The sequence below is a fragment of the Anomaloglossus baeobatrachus genome, chromosome 6, assembly GCF_048569485.1.
Source record: "Anomaloglossus baeobatrachus isolate aAnoBae1 chromosome 6, aAnoBae1.hap1, whole genome shotgun sequence".
In the NCBI taxonomy this organism is placed as follows: domain Eukaryota; kingdom Metazoa; phylum Chordata; class Amphibia; order Anura; family Aromobatidae; genus Anomaloglossus; species Anomaloglossus baeobatrachus.
Window position 1 is genome coordinate 533,199,360 of NC_134358.1, and position 23,289 is coordinate 533,222,648.

The window sequence follows — 23,289 nt, forward strand, 5'->3', positions numbered from 1 at the left end:
AGGATGGTACTGGCAATGTACCCAGCAGTTTAACCTCCTAAATGCCATGATCAATAGTGCTTACAGCATTTCGGAGGCTGGGAGAAAGAGTGCCCTCTTGATTAAGAGTCACGACTTGATCAAGGGGGCCCAATCGTTGCCATGGCAACCCGAGGTCAAATGACGGCCTACGGGTCTGCCAGCTATAGTGGCCTTTTAGACCATGCCATAAGCCAATTATTCACTTGCTGTTATTTGTTCATTCTTCCTTCCAAAGCTCACAGTAAGGCTGCGGCCACACGGGGACTACTGCGATCCCCTTGCATGACACTCGGCTCATGCTGGCAGTACAGCAGAGCCGAGTGTCATGCGTGTGTCCTTGCTACTGAGGTCCGTTCGTGCGAGTAGACCTCAGCTGCGGGGGGCGGGCCGGCACTCAGGAGGGGAGGGAGGAATTTCTCACCCTCTCTCCTGCATAGCCGGCTATTGCCATTCTCGCACTGCACTAGCGATACACCAGTGTACCGCGAGTGCAGTGCGATTTTTCTCTCGCCCCATTCACTTGAATGGGTGCGAGAGAAAGAGTCTCGCATTACAATCGCAGCATGCTGCGATTGTTTTCTCAGTCCGATTAGGGCTGAGAAAATAATCGCTCATGTGTGCTCACACACAGGCTAGAATTGGTCCGAGGGGAATTCGATGTTTTATAGCACTTCACTTGCACTGTTTTTCTCGCCGTGTGGCTTAGGCCTAAGGCTCAGCTAACATTTATTCTGTGATATACGCTGATCGCTTACATCGAGGTATATCTCTGAAAAATGTGATTTAGACAAAATTACCAATGAAAAATTCACAGTAATGAGGTAGAGGGAGTCACTTTGAACTCCCATCTGGCATGTGGTCTGGCACTGTCTATCTTTTTACATGTGTTACAACTGAATTCTCACAGGAATGGACAAACCAGGGAAGATGTAAAACTAGAAATCCACAGGTCCCAAAACAGGTTATTACTTGCCTTAGATCTGAACTTGATTTGTCCTGCCCGACAGTGGAGGTTGGTACCCTAATATCACGTAAGTGTACTTAACCGAGTGTCCTTAAAAGCACCCTAAGCTTTAAATAAAGTGTAACACACAAACAACAATAAACATAAATGAACTGCATACAGACAGAGGTTGAGACACAGGGCTATGAACGTGGAAACACAGTCGTATAGGAATGATGGAATATAAGAAACCCCCCAAAATAACAGAATACTTGGAAACCCTCCCAAACCTAAATGAAGCAAAAATAGATAACTGAGAAGGGATTCACACAAACAAACTGCAGGGAATAGCAATAGCAAAGTCCAGTAAGAAAAACTTAACCAAGAAGCTGGGAATTCTGGGACTCCAGACAACCATCCATCCATCCAGAAAAATAGCCAGCACTAAGGCATGGGAGTAGTTAGTACAAATAGCCTCTGAAAATGTGATTGGGCAAACCAAATGAGAAAGTGCACCCACCTGAATAGAAATGAAACAGGAAAGCAAAGTATTTAAAATGAAAGACAAGAGATCCTTCAGCAGTTGGATCACATCACAGGGCCACCGATGGCGGCGGGGAACAGCGTGATCCCCGCTACGGCCATTTAAATTGCTCTGTCAGATTTTGATCTCACTCACCTCTCCACCGCCATTGCATCCGATGGGGGATTTCAGCTCAGTGCGCATGACCCCAGAGCTTGGGTCATGCGCACTACATCAGTTTGAAGCCAGGACGCGTACACCCGACTTCATAGTGCACATGACTCCGGAGTCTCAGCCAAAATCCATTGTCGGACGCGATGGCGGCGGAGAGGTGAGTGAGATTATCCTGTGATACTGCACATTCATTAGCATGTTAGCACACCCACAGGGGCATGCTAATAGAGCTGACTGGCATGTGGAACTAACGCCCAGGGGACTAGTCCCCTCGCTCATTAGCAATATGTACCCAGAACTGTTTGTGGTTCTGGGTGCATATTGGACCTGACACGTTCTCTTTAATGAAAGCAACATTTTGCAATGTATTACGAACAGATATAATATTTTTTTATTTTTTTCGTTTTTGCTGACAAAGATTTTAATCATGATAGTTAATGATGATGTTTAGACTTTATCATTTTTTAAGCCTTTATTTTAAAAAGGGAAAAAGCCAAATAATGGAAAGAATGTTGGAATAAAGCAGCTTTGTTACAACATTTTCATTTTTCAAGTCTGACAATTGTTTTTTAACTGAACAAGATGATGACAATATAATGTAAGAAACTAATGCAATGCTCAATAGGCAGTATGACGGTTTCATACTGTATAAATCCTGACACTAGTAAATTGGTAAAACGTGAACGTAGTTATGTTATGACCGGAGCCGTTATAGCAAGTGTCTGATAAATATCGTGTTTCTGATTGATTTGTAGAACCACACAAAAAATTGAACAAAGTTATTATGTTGCAGTAAGTGATTACTATTTTCTCAACCTTAAAAATAGTTTTATTTTAAGATACAAGAACTAGAGAATAAAAAGGAAGTGTGAATTGCATTCAAGATATAGAAAAGAGATATTGCTGGGTGAAAATTATCAGCGCAAGCACAGAGCCATTTCCAACAACTTGTCCAAAATTGTAACTGGAAAATAAGAAAAGTAAGGAACTATTTATTAAATGGTCCTCAAAATCCAGCAACGAGAGTATATTTTTAACAATCATGACACTGGTCATAAAATAGGTATTACTTGAAAAATTGCTTTAATATATTTGGCATTACATTGTTTAGTGATCTTTATTAAATACGTTCTCAGTGACATTGCAGACTATACTGTGATCTGTGAGAAATGTATTATTTTATTCATTAGATATATCCAAACCCGCTACCCCCCCAGGAAGTCAGAAAGTGACGAAACGCATGTCGGGAACGGGGCCAAAGGGTCTAATTGGCCTAGCATCAGGTAATTACTACATTTGCTATAGTGTACCATAATTTTGCCACTACTGTTGGGTTTCAACTAGCATCATTTATATCTTGCTCACTGACATTGAATAATTATCACGCTGGTCACTTCACTATTCTAGCAAAATATTTTCTTTCATACATGAACTCGCTCTATTTACTGAACACTATAATCTATAATTTGAGCCAGCATGTATTTATTTTGAATTTTGGTATATTGATTGTTACTCATGTATTAATATACAGACTAACCTTTGGCTACTTATTATCTGCATGGCCCTACATTTTATATCTTACCCTTGTAATGCCTTTGCTGGGAAATCTTGTCTATGAATACACTTTGAATATCCAAGTTACTGTAAAGGAGATTACTTTTAATTCATTAAATTAAATATATTTTTTTAATATCAATTATATTGGCTTATGTTTTGCTTTGATTCTCACAGATAGAGGATTATCTTTTACTATCTCGTGGGAATCTTTTTGAAATATTTATATATATATTGGTGACACTCCAACATAGGGATTTTTTGATGATGTAAAATAGATATTACTTGAAACATTGCTTTAATATATTTGGCATTACATTGTTTAGAGATCTTTATTAAATAATTAAATTCTCATTGACATGGCAGACCATATTGTGATCTGTGCGAAATGTATTAATCATATTCATTAGATATATTGTAATGTAGCCCAGGGTGGTAGTCATGCGTGAGGGCTTCCCCGACATGCTACAGACAAGGGAGTTTGAGTGCGCGCGCGAGTTTTACCTTGCTGCAACGGTACTTCTCGGCCACAAGCCAGCTTCTCATTGTCTGGCTCACACTATGTAGTTCTGCATTCAGGGTTAGTAACCCCTTCACCCCTGGGCCTGTTTTCACCTTCATGACCGGGCCATTTTTTTTCAACTCTGACCAGTGTCAATTTCTGAGGTTATAACTCTGGAACGCTTCAACAGATCCCAGTGATTTTGAGACTGTTATTTTCTTGACACATTTTAGTTGATGATAGTGGTAAATTTAAGACAATATTTTTTGCGTTTATTTGTGAAAATATTGGAAATTTGACAAATAGTTTGTAATTTTCAAAGGGAAGGAGCACCGAATTTGAGTTCAAATTTAGTTGGAATGGTTTGCATGTCATATCACATTCGCAGTGCCCCTGAGGTGCTAAAACAGCAGAAATCCCTCACAAGTACCCCATTTTACAAACTGCACCCCTCAGTGAATTCATCCAGGGGTGCAGCAAGCATATTGACACTACAGGTGTGTTACAAAATGTTATACTATTGGGCGGTGAACAAAAAATAATTAAATTTTTACCACTAAAATATTTTTTTAACCCCAGATTTCCAATTTTCATAAAGGGAATAGTTAAAAAAGGCCCCAAAATGTGTTACACAATTTCTTTTGAATGTGGTAATACCCCACATGTGACTGTACAGTACTGTATGGCCACATGGCAGGGCTCAGGAGGGATGGAGTGCCATTTCAGTTTTGGAGCACAGATTTTCTTACAATAGTTTGCAGAACTCCTAATTCTCAGAACAGAAGACATCCCCTCCAGTGACCAAGTTTTGGAAATTATGTCCCTTTCGGAATTCTCTATGTGTGTAGTGATGATTTAGTCTCTGCAAATCATCTATGGTGTCAAACGCTAAGAATGTTGCAGAATTAAAAATTGCATAGAAGTCATTGTCATGCTCAGTAGATTGTAGTGCCCCTATATTGTGCCCAGCTTGTGCTTCTGGAAATCTACACCCTATAAATTAAGCACTGCAGCTCTCCTCACTACAATAATGCCAAACATGTGTATTCTAACGGTGGTTTAGGCACATTGTGGTGTTTAGAAGGGAGGGGGCATTTGGATTTGGGAGCGCAGGTTTTGTGGGATTTGTTTTGAGGTGGAGGGAGCCATAGCATTTTTCGAGAGCCTTTGTGTTACCAGTAATGTGGAAGCCCCTAATATATAGGATGGACCTGAGTGGGGACTTGTGTTTTTGTGGGTTGAGTTGAATGCTGTTTGGTGGCGATTTTGGTACAGAGCATTTTGGATCAATTCACATTTATCCTGTGCTCTCTGCTGAGCACTTACATCGGGGTTTCCATCTACAATCTACATCTTTGAAATACGTGATTCAGGTGAAGCCCCTGATGGATCCATTCACTATAATGAGGCAGCAGAGTTACTCTAGACTGTTTCTGTTTGGACTCTGATCACTGGTGTCCGTCTTTTCAAAGGTGAACAAAACTGTTGATGACTGTACTTTTGTGCACACCTGAAAAGAGGTGTAAAAAGATGGACACCGTCGGACCACAGGCCAAATGGGAGTTCAAACTCACTCCCTCTGCCTCATTACAATGAATATTCCATTGGAAATTTTGTTTGAATCATGTTTTTCATAGATTTAGGGTATGTGTCCACACTCTGCGTCCTCTTTTCCTGCAGATATGCGAGTTTACTACTCAGGAGACTGCAGCTGCCCATCCTGCGACCAGGATTTGGGCGCTACAGAGTTTTACTCTGTTTTCCCCGTGGAGAACACTCACGTCTCCGCAAGCATAAATTGACATGCTGCAACTCTGGAAGCAGCGCTGCATGTCAGTTTTCACTGTGGAGAACAGAAGCACAGTGGGTATGACATTTCTATAAATCCCATCCACTGTGCTTGTACAATGCAGCGTTGTGAACACAGCAAAAACATGCTGCATTCAAAATGCTGCTGTTACTGCTCATGGGCACACACCCTTAGGCCCCCTTCACACGTCCGTGAAAATCATGCACGTGTTTCACGGGTGTGTCAAAGGTGCGTTTTCCCCTCCGTGTGCCGTTTTTATGGCACTACGTGTGTTCTCCGTGTGTTATCCGTGATAACACACGGAGAACGGAACTTTCTGCTCACCTGTCCCTGGCGTCGCTGTACGTGGTGCTGAACTTTGGTCTCCAGCCCTGCCGACTCCCCGCTGCTACCAGTGAAAAACGGACATGAATCCATGTGGAGCACACGGACACATGTCTGCTCCACACGGAGGTACGGGCCAATGGCTGCACATGTGCGTGCACATAAACCCATTGATTTTAATGGGTTTACGTGAGCCTGTGTCTCCGGTACAAGCGGGCACGGACCTAGCACGTACCGGAGACACGTGAGTGGGAAGGGGACCTTACACATAGTCCTCTGTGCATGTGCTCAACGTAGAACGCAGTATAAATATGAGCCACGCTGTACTGTGATCTTTGGGAGGCAGAATGAACAAGTCAACAGTAGTTGAAGAATTAACTTTATTTATTTATATTTTACGCTGTTCACTGTGCGCTGTAAATGATTAGGCGCCTTTATTCCTCTGGTCAGTATGATTACAGTGATACCAGATTTATATCAAGTAGAAACAGTAATTCAGGAATTGTTTTTTTATGCCCCTCACTAAGCAGTAAAAGTCATAATACAGCTTTATTCTTCGGGTCTGTATAAATACAGCAATACCACATTTATATTGGACCAAATGAATCGGAGATCTGTCCATGCCTGTTAAGTAGTTAAATTCCGCTGTCAATTTCTGACAGCGTTATTTAACATGCGTCGATGGGGATCACGCGATTCCCCGCTCCCATTGGCGGCCCTACGGATAGGATGTCATGACAGCTGGGGGTCATTATAAATTATAAATTTCCTGCGAATGCCGGCTGAGTGCCGACATTCACAGGAGGTGATCATTTGTGCTATACAGAGTCGTGCTTATGCGCAGCTCTTTACAGCATAAGTGATCGGAGAGTGGCACTTTCGAGTTCCTTAAGGGGACTAGTATAAAAATAAAAAGTAAAAAAAGAAGTTTTTAAAATGATAAAAAATTCCATTCACTGTGCTTGTACTGTACACGCAGCGTTGTGGATGCAGGAAAAACACTCTGAATTTAAAATGCTGCTGTTCCTGATCATGGGCACATACCTTTACACGTAGTCCTCTGTGTAAGCGCTCAGCGTAGAGCGCTTACTGCGTAGAGTGCAGTATAAATATGAGCCACGCCATGCTGTGATCTTTGGGGGGGAGAATGAACAAGTCAACAGCAGTTGAAGAATTGGCTTTATTGATTTATTTTTTATGCCGTTCACCATGCAGTGTAAATGATTAGGCGCCTCTATTCCTCTTATTACAGATTTATATAATTTTTTGGGGGGGTTGGCTACTTTTATGCTAAAAATGCTTTTTTTTTAACAATATAAAGGTTTTTTGCATCAGTAAATTTTGAAGGTTATAGTTTTTTTATTTTTGTGCTGACAGCTAACTGAAGACTTGTTTTTTGCGGGATAAGTTGGAATTTTTATTTGGTACCTTTTTGGGCAACATAATATTTTTTGATCGCTTTCTTTTCCACTTTTTGTGAACCAGAATCAAGAAGAAACAGCAATTCAGGAATTGTTTCTTTTTACACCCTTTGCTGAGCACTAAAAGTGATAAGACAGCTTAAGGCTATGTGCGCACAAGAAATGAGAAGTTTCTCAAGAAAATTTCTTGAGAAACTTCTGGGAGTGAAAGATTTCCGGACCTCCGGAAAAAATCTGCACCAAATCCGCATGCGGATTTGCCGCGGATTAGCCGCGGAATAGCCGCGGAATTGCCGCGATTTTCCCGCGGGTGGTTCCCTGCGGATTTTTGCAGGCTGTACTGCCGAAATCCGCAGGGTACCTGCGGAAATAATGGACATGTTCATTTTCTCAAGAAAGTTTCTCGAGAAATTCTTCTCAAGGAAATTTCTTGAGAAAAATCCGCACCAGTGCGCACAGCTATTTTTTTTACCATAGGATTTGCTGGGAAATGTCTGCACAGAGATTGCAGACATTTCTCAAGAAATTTCCGCGGCAAATCCGCGGGTAAAACGCACTAGTGCGCACATAGCCTTATTCTTTGGGTCTGTACAAATACAGAAATACCACATTTATATAGTTTTTTTATGTTTTGCTGCTTGTACACCATAAAAACGTTTTTATAGAATAAAAAACTGTTTTTGCATTGCTGTATTCTGAGAGCTCTAGTTCTTTTTTATTTCTTTCACTGATAGAGCTGAATGGTGGCTTGTTTTTTTGCCGGACAAGATGACATTTTCAGTGGTAGCATTTTTATTTATATATTACTTTTTGATCACATTTTATTCCATAATTTTCATTCCATTTTTTGTCAGCTGTATGATGAAAAGATATAGGTTTTGCTACTTTATCTACTTTTTTTTACGGTGTTAACTAATATGACAGTTTTATAGATCGTGTTGTTACGGACGCTGCGATACCAAATATGTGTACTTTTTTATTTTACATAAATATAACTAATTATTGGAATAATTTTTGTTCATTTCTGATTTTTTTAAAAAATGTTTACTTTTTACTTTTTTTTTTACATTTTTCTACTTAGTTTCTATATGGGACACTAACTTTCACTTGTCTGATCGCAGCTGCAATATACTGCAATGCTCGACACTACAGTATATTGCAGCTGTCAGAGCTGCACTGTGAAAGCCCGAGTGATCATGCTACAGGCATGATCACTTAGGCTTTCCGTAGTCAAGTGACCCATGCAGCTAACAGACGCAAATGGATCGGAGATCTGAAAATTGCCTGTTAACTAGTTAAATCCTGCTGTCAATGTCTTACAGCATTATTTCACATTTACCTGTGGGGATCATACCATTCCCCACTCCCATCGGTGGCCCTGTGATCACGGGGTGCCAATCAGATGTCATGACAGCTGAGGGTCAGCTGATGACCACTGTCTCTGTGCCCTCCAACTGAGTGCCGACATTCACAGGTGATGATCATTTGTGCTATACAGAGTCGTGCTCATGCACAGCTCTTTAGTGCACAAGTGATTGGATAGTGTCAGCTTCAAGTCCCTTAAGGGGACTTGTAACCTTATAAGAAGTTAAAAAAAATGTTTTTAAAATATAAAACCCCCACAAAAGTTGAAATGACCCCTCTTTTGCCCCATTGAAAATAAAATAATAATAATAATATAAAAACCACATATTTGGTATCGCCACATTCACAAACATTTAAATACACCTTTTTCCCCCATCTCCACCCCCCTTCTTTGATTGACAGCTCTGGCTTCATAGAGCCAGAGAAGGAAAACAAGCAGTTGGAAAGATGTATTTAAATTATTGGCCCCGCCATGATGTATCGAATGCCTGTACTTGGTGTGAACAGTCTTTTCTTGCTGACAGAGTCCCTTTAAGGCACAAACGAGCTTCTTAAGGGGTTTATTGAAGATGTTCCTTTAAAGTCCCATTTAGATATCTGTTTTGTCTTATACATGTAAAAACAGACTTTTCACCAATGTGTTGGATTAGATTTTCATCCGTGTTTGGTCCATGTGTCGTTTTTTTACCATCAGTGTTTCATCTGCTTTTCTGTTATGCAAACCCCCCCGATTTTGCAATTTTCTCCTATTAGTGAAAAATGGACATCACTAGGATGCAACCAGGATATCATCAGTAAACTGTCTGAGGTATTCATGGACCCATGGAATTGCACTGCTGAGCTTGATCTGTGAGTCTTATAAAAAATTACCAAGTTTTTTTTTTCCCCATAGAATCATAGAATGGAAGAGTTGGATTGGACCTCCTGGGTTATCTAGTCCAACCCCATGCTCAAAGCAGAATTCACTAAATCATCCCAGACAGATGTCCGTCCATCCAACCTCTTTTTAATGACTTCCATTGAAGGAGAACTCACCACCTGTTGTGGCAGCCTGTTCCACTCGTTGATCAACCTCACCGTCAAAAAGTTTTTTCTAATATCTAATCTGTGTCTCCTCCCCATCAGTTTCATCCCATTGCTTCTAGTCTTTCCTTGTGAAAATGAGAATAAAACTGATCCCTCTACAGTGTGACAGCCTTTAAGATATTTATTTGTAGACAGCTATTAGGTTTCCTCTCAGTCTTCTCTTTTGCAAGCTAAACAATCCTAAATCCTGTAACCGTTCCTCATAGGACATGGTTTGCAGACCAGTCACCATTCTGGTCACTCTTCTCTGAACTTGCTCCAGTATGTTGATGTCTTTTTTAAAATATGGTGTCCAGAACTGGAAACAATATTCCAGATAAGGTCTGACCAAAGAGGAGTAAAGGGGGATAATGACTTCACGTGATCTTGAATGTATGCTTCTGTTAGTACATCCTAGAATGGTGTTTTCCTTTTTTGCTGCTGCGTCACACTGTTGACTCATGTTCAGTCTGTGATCTATTAGTATACCTAAGTCTTTTTCACACATGCTGTTGGATAGCTCTATTCCTCCCATGCTGTATATGCTCTCTTCTTTATTCTTGCCAAGATATAAGACTTTGCATTTCTCTCTGTTAAAAAACATTCTATTAGTTGCTGCCCATTGTTCCAGCTTGTTTAGATCTTGTTGAATACTCTCTCTCTCTCTTCTCTAGTATTAGCTATTCATCCTAGCTTTGTGTCATCAGCAAATTAATCAGTTTACCCTTAATTCCTTCATCTAAATCAGGGGTGGGGAACCTTTTTACTGCCGGGGGCCATTTGGAAATTTCTACCAACCTTCGGGGGCCGCACAAAATTATCAATGTTTAAATGACCCTGCTATATTTGGTCAAACAATTAACTAACTCACCCCCACTGTGTCGGCTGGAGCGGCTTCTCTTTGGTGCGGCTGTGATGTTCTGTGATACTGATCTTGTTTCTTCTCACAACTGCTTTTCTAGTTTTGTCTCGGTCTGGAGCGCAGTCATCGCTTTGTCATAAAAATATCTGGTAAATCATATACATCACATAGGAGACGCTGTATATGCATCACAGGAGACGCTGGATGCACATATAACACATAGGAGACACTGGGACTGCTCTATATACATTACAAAAGTCACTGAAGACACATACATCACTGGAGGGGCTGGGGGCATATACATCACATTGAAAACGCTGGGACTAACGTATACACAACAGAAAAGAAATACTGGGACTGCTGTATATACACATCACAGGAGACACATACATCACATGAGGAGCTGGGGATATATATATGCTCCCAGCCCCTCCTGTGATGTAAATGCCCACAGCCCTTCCTGTGTTGTGTATGTCCCCAGTGTCTCCTGTGATGTATATGCCACCAGCATCTCCAAAGTGATGTATAAGTCACAGGAGACGTTGAAGGCAAACAACACAAGAGGGGCTGGGGGGCATACACATAACAGGAGACACTGGGGCATACACAACACAAGAGGTGCTGGGGGGCATACACAACGCAAGAGGGGCTGGGGGCACACACATCACAAGAGGGGCTGGGGGCAAAGACATCACTGATGGGGGCACAGACATCACTGGGGGAACACAACACTGGGGGTGATACACAGTATTAGGAGGGCACACAGCACTGCCCCCCAGTAATGTCAGGGCTCTGCACACAGCACCTGCAGAGCCCTGACATTACTGGGGAGCCACAAACCTGAGGTGATACACAGCATGGGGTGAGGGACACAGCACTGATCATTGCACACAACTCTGGGGGGGATGGTGCACAAAGTACTGGACGGAGAGCAGACTGCAGACGTGCGCGTGCACACACAGCGCCGGAGACAGTGCAGGCCGGAGGGCAGAAGGGCGGGCACACTGCACGAGAGGACAGAGGTGCGGGCAGATCGCTCCGGAGTTCAACGGTGCGGTCACACACATAGGGGCGGGCACATTGCTCCAAAGGGGGCAGAGGGGGAAGATCGCTCCGGACGGCAGAGGGGCGGGCACACCCCACGAGAGGAAAGAGGGGCGGGCAGATCGCTCCGGAGTTCAAAGGGGCGGTCACACCACACGTGAGGACATAGGGGCGGGCACATCGCTCCGAAGGGGGCAGAAGGGGCAGATCGCGCCGGAGGGCAGAGGGGCGGGCACACCCCCCCGAGAGGAAAGAGGGGTGGGCAGATCGCGCTGGAGGGCAGAGAGGCGGGCACATCGCTCCGAAGAGCAGAGGGACGGGCAGACACCGCTGATCACGCTAACACTGGACAGCGGGAGAGCCCATTGGTTCGCCCAAACAGTGCATGTGGTCATTTAAAGGGCCAGCGGCCCCAGCACTGCAGCCCCCGGGAATCTGCCCGGGGGCCGCATAAAAGGTCATGGCGGGCCGCATGCGGCCCGCGGGCCAGAGGTTCCCCACCCCTGATCTAAATCATTGATAAAGATGTTGAACAACACAGGCTCAGGACCAAGCCCTGTGGTACCCCACTTGAGACAGTCTTCCAACTGGATGTGCAGCCATTTATTACCACTCTTTGACTCCGATCACTAAGCCAGTTACAAATCCATCTAACAGTTGCCTTGTCCATTCCCCATTTGGTCATTTTTTCAATAAGGATTGTATGAGATACTTTGTCAAATGCTTTGCTATTGTGCACAATCGGTTTGAAACTCCTCCTCAAAACACAGATTTGTGAACAATCCCATTGAATATAGTGATTATATGTTGTAATATGGGCATCTGAATGATGCCTTACACTATCTGATTATCAAAGAACACACACTATCAACAAGAAGAATGGTAAGATCCAGTCGTCAATGCATTTATACAGCTTCATTAAAAATAACAGAAGAATGACACAAGTTAAGAAAAAATGCCCAGAATCAATATGCTTTGCTTATACTGTATCATATTACGCAGCACTGTACACATATCATCATTGAGGCTCACAATCTAAATTCCCTATCAGAACGTCTTTGGAGTGTGGGAGGAAACCGGAGAACCTGGAGGAAACCCACACAAACACAGAGAGAATATACAAACTCCCTGCAGAGGGTGTCCTTGGTGGGATTTGACCTCAGGATCCCTGTGCTGTAAAGCAACATTACTACCGTAACCACTGAGCTACCATAGGATATCATGTTGGAAATGGAAGTATTTATAAGGGTATGCTCACACGAGCGTATGAATCGAATGAGTGCATTGCGAGAAAATCTCGCATTGGACTCGGACCAATGTTATTCAATGAGGGAGAGCAGATGGTCAGCTTTTTTCTCATCCAGATTTTGGATGAGAGAAAAGTCGCAGCATGCTGCGATTGTCAGCGAGACCCGTGCAACTCGCATCCATACAAGTCTATGGATGCGAGTGAAACATTAGACTGCACTTGGATGATGTCAGTTGATGCGATTATCGCACTGCCCTCAGATAATGGAGGCTATGGGGGCATTAATCCCTCCCTCTCCTCCATAGCTGTGATCCGATTGTAGGATCGGATTACAGTTGCATGACACTCTGCTCACACTGGCAGCACAGTGGGAGCCGAGGGTCATTAGCATACTGCATCTGATGCTCTTGCATCAGATGCCATACCATAGCGTGAATCCAGCCTAAAGGGTCTGCCCGCAGTCTGAATTATTGTCGTAACCACAAAAATTCACCCTATGGCCAAAAAAATGCATCTTGTGGTAAAAAAAAGCATAAAAAATGCAGGAGTTTTTTATGTGTTTTTGATGCGTGTTTTGACCATGCATTTTTGGTGCGTGTTTTTATCACCAATGGGTGAAAAATGCAAAAAGAATTGACATGCTGCATATTTGTAGTCACCAGAAAAATGCAGCAAAAGAACCCAAAACCTGCGCACAGCAGATCTGAAATCTCATAGACTTTGCTGGGGAAGGAAAAGCGTGCAGTTTGTGTTGACTAAAAGGTCACTACAAACTGCACCAAAAAATGTATCAAAAACTGGAGCATGCAAAACAGACAGAGAACTAATTAGTCCTTTCATAAATGTAGGCATGATGAAACAAAAAAGAAAACAATCCTTGTTATACATTTATTTTTTTATTGTTTCTGTTTGTTTGCACTTTCTATACACAGTTTTCTTGTATTGAATTCATGCATTTAAATATTTGATTACTGAGTGCCCATCCATGTCTGTATGTATGCATACAAGACTCCAATATGTAAATCAGTTGCCTCAACAGAAATTATATGTGTGTCACAAGTTTTGTTATTTTAGCTGTTTACAAAAACATGTTCAGAAATACAATTATATATATATAATATGGGCTGAAAGTGCACACTCCCAGCTGCAATATGAGAGTTTTCACATCCAAATCGGAGAAAGGGTTTAGGAATCATAGCTCTGTAATGCATAGCCTCCTCTTTTTAAAGGGACCAAAAGTAATTGGACAAGGGACTCTAAGGGCTGCAATTAACTCTGAAGGCGTCTTCCTCGTTAACCTGTAATCAATGAAGTAGTTAAAAGGTCTGGGGTTGATTACAGGTGTGTGGTTTTGCATTTGGAAGCTGTTGCTGTGACCAGACAACATGCGGTCTAAGGAACTCTCAATTGAGGTGAAGCAGAACATCCTGAGGCTGAAAAAAAAGAAAAAATCCATCAGAGAGATAGCAGACATGCTTGGAGTAGCAAAATCAACAGTCGGGTACATTCTGAGAAAAAAGGAATTGACTGGTGAGCTTGGGAACTCAAAAAGGCCTGGGCGTCTACGGATGACAACAGTGGTGGATGATCGCCGCATACTTTCTTTGGTGAAGAAGAACCCGTTCACAACATCAACTGAAGTCCAGAACACTCTCAGTGAAGTAGGTGTATCTGTCTCTAAGTCAACAGTAAAGAGAAGACTCCATGAAAGTAAATACAAAGGGTTCACATCTAGATGCAAACCATTCATCAATTCCAAAAATAGACAGGCCAGAGTTAAATTTGCTGAAAAACACCTCATGAAGCCAGCTCAGTTCTGGAAAAGTATTCTATGGACAGATGAGACAAAGATCAACCTGTACCAGAATGATGGGAAGAAAAAAGTTTGGAGAAGAAAGGGAACGGCACATGATCCAAGGCACACCACATTCTCTGTAAAACATGGTGGAGGCAACGTGATGGCATGGGCATGCATGGCTTTCAATGGCACTGGGTCACTTGTGTTTATTGATGACATAAGAGCAGACAAGAGTAGCCGGATGAATTCAGAAGTGTACCGGGATATACTTTCAGCCCAGATTCAGCCAAATGCCGCAAAGTTGATCAGACGGCGCTTCATAGTACAGATGGACAATGACCCCAAGAATACAGCCAAAGCTACCCAGGAGTTCATGAGTGCAAAAAAGTGGATCATTCTGCAATGGCCAAGTCAATCACCAGATCTTAACCCAATTGAGCATGCATTTCACTTGCTCAAATCCAGACTTAAGACAGAAAGACCCACAAACAAGCAAGACCTGAAGGCTGCGGCTGTAAAGGCCTGGAAAAGCATTAAGAAGGAGTAAACCCAGCGTTTGGTGATGTCCATGGGTTCCAGACTTAAGGCAGTGATTGCCTCCAAAGGATTCGCAACAAAATATTGAAAATAAAAATATTTTGTTTGGGTTTGGTTTATTTGTCCAATTACTTTTGACCTCCTAAAATGGAGTGTTTGTAAAGAAATGTGTACAATTCCTACAATTTCTATCAGATATTTTTGTTCAAGCCTTCAAATTAAACGTTACAATCTGCACTTGAATTCTGTTGTAGAGGTTTCATTTCAAATCCAATGTGGTGGCATGCAGAGCCCAACTCGCGAAAATTGTGTCACTGTCCAAATATTTCTGGACCTAACTGTATATATATATATATATATATATATATATATATATATATATATATATATCACTGTCTATAACTTCAGATTCAGTCCTTTTATTCTTGGGTTTTGTGGAGGCTGTGAATATTGAATAATTTGTTCAAACTTCATGCTATGCTATTAATACCAGAGTCTATCTCTTGCAATGTGCATAATGGAGTTTAATGTGCATAATGGAGTTTACTCAGTAAATATCAATTTTCACCCTTTTTATTGATGTTTCCCAGGTACATACAAGCCAAATTACTTATTTTCCATGTGAATTTTGTAGTATAAAAAATAATTTAAACATAAGAGGTGTAACATTTTATTGCACAACTCATTTTCAATTTCTCATATTGCTTTCTTTCTAATTTTCGCTAACTTAAAGACGAGCTTTAATAACTGTGCATGGTGTACAGAGCTGTTTAGATATTACAACTGTGATTGCTGGCAACATCCAAAACATGGTACATAAGAAAGCTAAGAAAGGATTTAGGGCAGCTGTATGGGCACCTTCCCAGTAGATGACCAGCCTGATTCTTAACTTATAACAGGAGACCAATGGTAGAATTAAATAATATCAATAATAATTGTGAAAATGTCTCCTTCTTTGGTCCCATTCATGTGTCTGAGCTTCACATGTGTGCTTTATCTATTTTTTTCCGTGAAGCATGTACCTCTTTTAGTCTACAGTATATGCATGTTCATATGTCCGGTGGCATGCAAAAATACATGTCCTACTTGGGCTCAGTCTACTGACTAAACTTGTTTCTTCAAGTGAATGGGTCTTAGGAAACAAAAACAGATAGCAGATAACCAAGGATGCCCCTTGGCTTTTTACCCTTTTTGTTACATTACAACCTGTGATTAAATATTTTTGCAATCAGATTTGTATGGGATGCATTAGCAGTAATTAGTCTAAGTTGGGGAAGTGAAGTGTGAAAAAATAGGCAAAAATTATATTTATGGGCTAAAATAAATAAAAATTGCCATGTGTATATGTTTTTTTCCCCATTTGCTATGAAGCCCCAAATAATTTCGGGTGCAAGCAATAAAATTCATAAATCACATCCCGTGGTGCATCAGTATATATTGTACACACCTTTTTTGAAAGGCCACAGAGGCTGTTGCACCAATAACCGTTTCACCCCGGACAAGTTTCTATTTTTCGTTTTCATTTATTCCTTCCCTTAACTTTTTTTATTTTTTCTTCAATATAGCCATAGGAAGGATTGGTTTTTGAGGGACGAGATGTGCTTTTGAACAACATTGATTCACTCTGCCCCATATTGTAATGGAAAATCGGAAAAAAATTCCAAAAGCAGGGAAATTGCAAAAAAAGTGTAATTGCACGATTGTTTTGGGGGTTTTTTATTTACCATGTTCACTATTTTGAAAAACTGTCATGGCTTATTATTTCCCAGATCAGTACTAGTTCATAGATATCAAACATGTATAGTTTTACTTTTTTCTAAGTGTTAAAAATAAAGTTATAAGTTTGTACAAAAAAATTGTGCTTTTGTCACCATTTTCCGACACTTGTAGCGTTCTCATTTTTCAGGATGTTGGGCTCTATGGCAGCTGATTTTTTTGCTTCTTGAGCTGGTGTTTTTAATTATACCATTTTTGCGCAGCTGCAATGTTCTGATTGCCTGTTATTGCATTTTAATTCAATGTTGCAGCGACCCAAAAAAATTTAATTTTGGCTTTTGGAATTTTTTCTCACTACGCCGTGCACTAATCATATTAATTGACTTTATATTTGATAGATCAGGAATTTCTTAACTCAATTATACCAAATATGTGGGGTTTTTTTATTATTGTTTTATTTTCAATTGGGCAAAAGGGGGGTGATTGAAGTTTTAGGGTTTTTTTTCCATATTTTTTTAAAACTTTTTTTTTACTCATTTTACTAGTCCTTCTAAGGCCACACACTTCTCCTGATCAGAGCAATGCTTCAACATTGCTCTGATCAGGAGAAATGCTGTGTTACTGTGAGTGCTGGCGTTCACAGGTAACATGTCATGTCAGTGACAGGGGTCATCATCTCACCCCAAGCTGCCATGCCAACCCAGTTGCAGTTGGTAGTGAGGAACACGATCCCCTCCGGAGTGCTTTAGATCACGCTGTCAGAGTTTGACAGCGCAATCTAAGGGTTTAACAGGCACAGGGGAATCAGAGATCCACCCGCGCCCATTAGTTGCACATATTTGCTGATCAGATCAGCAGCATGTGCAGGGACTAATTCAGGCTCACTACGCTAGCCGACATTCAAGGGACAGACACGGCCAAGGACGTACCAGTAAATCCTTGGTCATAAAAGGGTTAAGCAAGAGGCACTACTAACCAAACACCACTATGAAGACCAAGGAGATCTCCAAACAAATCAGAGACAAAGTTGTTGGGAAGTACAAGTCAGGGTTGGGTTCTAAAAAAATCCCAATCTCTGATGATCCCAAGAGCACCATTCAATCCATTATCATCAAATGGGAAAAGTATGGTACCACAACAAACATGCCAGGAGAGGACCGCCCACCAAAGGTAACCCTGAAGGAGCTGCAGCGTTCCCAAGCAGAGACTGGAGTATCTGTCATTCAATCACAATAAGCCATATACTCCATAGAACTCTCCTTTATGGAAGAACAAGCTTAATTACAGCCAAAAATGGGAATGCTCGTTTTGGGTTTGCCAAAAAACACGTGGAAGACTCCCCAAATGTATGGAGGAAAGTGCTGTGGTCAGATGAGACTAAAATTGAACTTTTTTGCCACCACGGTACTGAGCCTGATGAAGAGACCTGAGCAGTCTCGAAAGCTTGCTATTATTACCATCTTTTTAGTTAGCCATTAAAAGCTTTCAACCACTGAGGACTTTCAGTTCTTTTAAACAATTTTTTTTATTAAAATTGGTCTTTTTTTGTGTATGAGGAAAAAACTTATGATGAGTTAATTCAGCTTAACTGATTGAGAAGGGAGCTTTAGTCTGCCAGAACACTGAGAAAGAACCTCAGTATCTAATGAAATTGATCAGTGCAAGAAAGGGACATAAAGTTAAATGTTATTAGTACACTGTTTCAGCTTCATGTCATAGTGATATTTCTGAAACTTGCGAAGGTGACTAACCAACAAGGTATTCGGTTTGGTTATGGCCAAATTCACATATTAATCAAGTATTGGTTTGTGGGTTATATGTTTTTGTTCTATTAAAAAAAATAATTGATTGAGGTTTCCTAATCTTCTCCTGGCAACTGCTCTATGAAAAATGCACAGCACATTGATGCCACGTGGATAGCATCTGTGTGCCGTTTTTTTTTTCCGTGGACCCACTCACTCACTTGAATGGGAGAATATGGACTACAAATCAGACCCAACTCAGAACAAATTCAGAAAGTTCTCAAGGGTTTTGCATACCGTTGTTTCACAAAAAATATATACATGTGACTAGGGCCATAGACTATGTGCTATCAGGTAAAAAAGGTTAACATGTATAGGGCCTGTTTTACTGTGCAACATTATCTGATGTGCTGATATCAAACTTTTACTTCTGTAGACCATGAGAGATGTTGACATTAATGCCCTATCGCTCCATATACAAAGTCAGAGACACAGTTAATGCAAAATGTTACTGCTCTTAAACTCAGCCAACTATGCTATATATTTTTTACTAGTTAAAAGAAAATAAGTTTTGTTATTTCCAAATTTAAAGGTGACCTTTTACCAGTTTCATCATGTTTAACTGACCACATGATAAAAAAGAGCAGAGTAAAACATAGTTTTTTATTTTTTAACTTCTTCCCATTGTGGAGATATGAGCTTGTAAAGTTTAAGCTATAATGTTGTTATACTGTAGTTCAACTGGGCATTACCAGAGATTTGTCTCTGTGGGCATGTACTTCTTCCCCTGAATGAGGTTGACCAATCATAAGCAGGCAGTGTCATGCAGGGGAGAAAAAACTACATCCTCCTCTCCACACTAATCTCTGCAGCTATTTGTGTAAAGCACACCTGAGTAATTATTATTATTATTATTTATGATTATTATTATAGCTCCATCAATTCCATGGCGCTTTACATGTGAAAGGGGTATACATAATAGGGACAAGTACAATAATCATAAACAATACAAGGCACAGACTGGTACAGGAGGAGAGAGGTTCCTGCCCGTGAGGGCTCACAGTCTACAATGTATCTTTACTGACACTTACAGATCTCATCTAACGGCAGTCAGTGTGGGGGAGAAGTGACAGCACTGTGAGATAAGATCTGGAAGTGTTTATAATGATACATAACTCTGCATCTATAGTTCAGAAATGCAGCTGAGCTGAAATACGCATCATTACAAGACTCTTCCAGGTCTCATCTCACAATGCAGTCAGCTCTCACCCACTACCCAAACTAACGTGAGATCAGATCTGTAAGATTTGTAATGACATATAACTAGGCTCTGCTACCTATCTATACACAGTAGCTGCAGAGATTAGTGATGCAAAAGTGGGGTACCAATGGGATGCCATGATTGCCAAGGTTCTGCTAAAGACCCAGATGCATGTCAAGATTTTTGCAATATTCAGAAGTACTGTGGCATTGCTTTATATAGTATAGGCAATCAGATGATCGCAGGTTAATGTCCTTTAATGGGGCAAAAAATACTGTATACTGATATGAAAAAAATATATAAAAGTTTTGAATCAACCCCTTTTTCTACTTTAAAATTAAAGAAATATATACCAGTATATTTTTTAAAATTCACATATGTGCAGATTTTGTTTCAAATTTTGCTGTCGATTTGTCTGTTTCATTCAATGACTTTGAAAGAGTGCAAATTGCCAGAAATGTGAATTGAGATATTACGTATGTTAAAAATTGTGAATAATTTGTTTTTGCTATTTGTCATAGGGTTTTGAAAACCCATCCATATATATTGCACTTTAAATTGTCCTGACTTCCTTTGCAAAATCTGAAAAAATGATTTGCCCTACACAGAATATGAAAACCTAATTTTCAGGAATTCTTTTTATGAATATTAATTTACCTAAGTATTTGTGCAGCAGTAAACCGCAGCTTAAAATATTTTTGTTCCGGTAATGGAAACAGGATCCTTGTGCTTATAGAGTCCACCAATTTGCTCAAAGAGAGCTGCAAATAGAGCTTCTAGGGGTTATCCGAAGGTAAATATTTATCATCTTTCCACAGGGTATGTGATAAATGTATGAATAATGGGGGTCTCATCACTGGGACTCTCACTTATTGATATATTTCGATCTCCCATTCTAGAGGACTCTTGTCATTCATGTTATGCCACATTTTTCAATATCATGTGTGACCACCACTTTTGTTCTCCAGAAGGAAGGAAACTCTAAACCCATCTTCTACTGATTGTTTGGGTCCCAGCAGTGGAAACCCTAAGTGATTGTATATTTGTTAGCTTTTCTTTGAATGGGTTACATGTGTATGTTGTGGGATAGCCATTTTAAGTCACTGATGAGTCACTGGAAGAATTTCTGACTATCACAAACTCCCAATTCAAGTGTCACTAAATATAGTACCATGATTGAGAAGAGTGCTGACTGGCTTTGCTGATAAACCAAGCCAGACAATCGTTCCTCTTCATCATTCACCAAAACACAGGAAGGCAGGGGAAACTCCTTTGCTTATGTCGGAACTAACATGGAAATGAAGGCTCCAAGACCAAGAGTGGTGGCTAACAAAGGGCAATACTCTGAATTATGTTTTATGAATAAGTTTTACTAGTTTTCATTTTCACTACTACTTAAAGGAAATGTGATAGCAAAATAAAAATGGTATTTAGCTGCAGATATAGTGGTAATCTACAATTGAATACTGTTTCAAACATGTTAAGCAGTCTACTTGCAATACTGGCCACAAGAAGCAGTCAGTTTTCTGTTCACTGCACAGTAAGTGTGCTTGGTGGAGTTCATCGGCGCCTCACTAAACTCTGAACCTGGAAGTTCCCTGAGCATGTCGCTTGAACGACAGCACCCTAACCAGCTGCATCACAGCTAATTGCCTGTTCATTGGCCACTTGCCCTTGTTTAACTTCACGCCTCAGCATTGTATTACAGACCCTTTTGAGCTCCTTGCTCCCTTCATACCATCTTTACACCTTACAAGTTTGAACATTGACCAAGCACTATGGTCTTTTTCATCTTGTGATGACAGTTTCTTTTTGATCCATATGATTTATGAGCTTTGTTTTTTTTCCAATTCCACTGAGACTATCTCTTTATTATATGCTTATATATTGTCACAGTTGTCTCCTTGTTTTTGGTGACTACTGGCAGCTTGAGGACTGGAGCCCCTTATCTCTATCTGGGACTCTGCATTTAAATGTTGCTTCATTTCCTTTTGTACTGAAGTAATTAAATATCAATTTTTCTGCCAGCAGCTCTCCTGTAGTTAAGGTCAGCTGCACCTGCTTTGTAAACACACCCCCTTGTACTTAAATAGCTAGGTCTCCCAGCAAGCTGTGCAGACTATACAAAGCCATTTGTATGAAAGTCGCCTTGGTGGAAGGAGCTGCTGTGGATTCTCCAGAAGTCTTATCCTATCCATTTTTTGTTGTTTACGCCCTGTTTGTCTCTCCTACCCTCTTGTATCTTTAGTACAGCGGTGAGTTTAGTTAACCTCACCTGCCTCTTTCTAGTCAAGGCATCTATAAGGTCTCTCAGAGACCCAGGTTGCTCCTCGGCGACAATTGCGGAGACTGTGTAGGTACTGGCTAGGAGAGTAGGGACAGCTCAGGTGAGGTTAGGAGGTATCCATCTACCCTCTAACTAGTCCCAGGTCCCACCGTTGTTTTTTTTGTCCCCGGTGTTCCCCCACTGTCTGTGATGTTTTTTAGGTGTGTTTTTCGTTGTGCATCAGACCCCGGTTAGTCAGAATGTGCTCGCCCTGCTCGTTGCGTGTCATTTATACATTTTTCTATATCACTCGACTGAGATATTGCATTATATAATTGTTGTTTATATTGTTCAGCTCCTTAATGTATCTGTGAGTAGCTTTTATTTTAAATTCTTTGAGTAGTTGCACTACTTATATGTGTCTCTATTCCTTATTGCAGTGCATCTTTGTATACTTTCCTTGTGTCCTATATAATTACCCCCCTTATTCATGTTTTTATTTTTATATACATTTCATGAGATGAATCGATAAACTAATATATATTTTTCTGAAACCAGTATTATATTTTGTGTCTTCAGGGTATTGTTCTATGTAGGATTTATAAGATAAATTCTGGTGGTTACATGGTGCTTTTACTGCATCAATTTACCTGTGGTTTTAGACAAATGGCTGAAATTGTACTCCCATTCAACAAGTAATGTTAAACATGCCCAGAAACCTTTTACATATGAGAATTAAAGGCATTTGAATACAATCCTACACCATCTTCATAATTTTTGCTTTGCCTTCCTTTTCTTTAGCACATTATAAATTTACTGATTCCTCCAGAGACTTGTTCTTGATATATTTTGCAGATTATTTTAACAAAAAACGATTTCTGCATTTTGACTGTACATCTTTAGGGAACATTTATTTTAAGTGATAGGTCCTCAGTTCCTGTACAATTACCTCTTACCTACATACATCATCCATTCTATGACACGTATAACATAACACACATGTTATAATACACATACTGTACATTGCTAGTTTCCCAGTCATACTTTTTTTATCCATTATTCTTACATTTTTTAAGACACAATGAATATAAAAAAATAACACCAAATAATAT

At 40.5% G+C, this 23,289-nt stretch overlaps 1 long non-coding RNA gene across 3 annotated transcripts in view; it reads left to right on the forward strand.

Moving 5' to 3' along the window:
• LOC142244561 (uncharacterized) overlaps positions 1-23,289 on the forward strand; it is a 290,422-nt gene that overhangs the window by 164,717 nt on the left and 102,416 nt on the right. For all 3 annotated transcript variants that reach the window (XR_012724591.1, XR_012724589.1, XR_012724590.1), the window contains exon 4: positions 2,852-2,944. This is a non-coding gene — a long non-coding RNA (uncharacterized LOC142244561). The remainder of the gene's footprint in view (positions 1-2,851; positions 2,945-23,289) is intronic.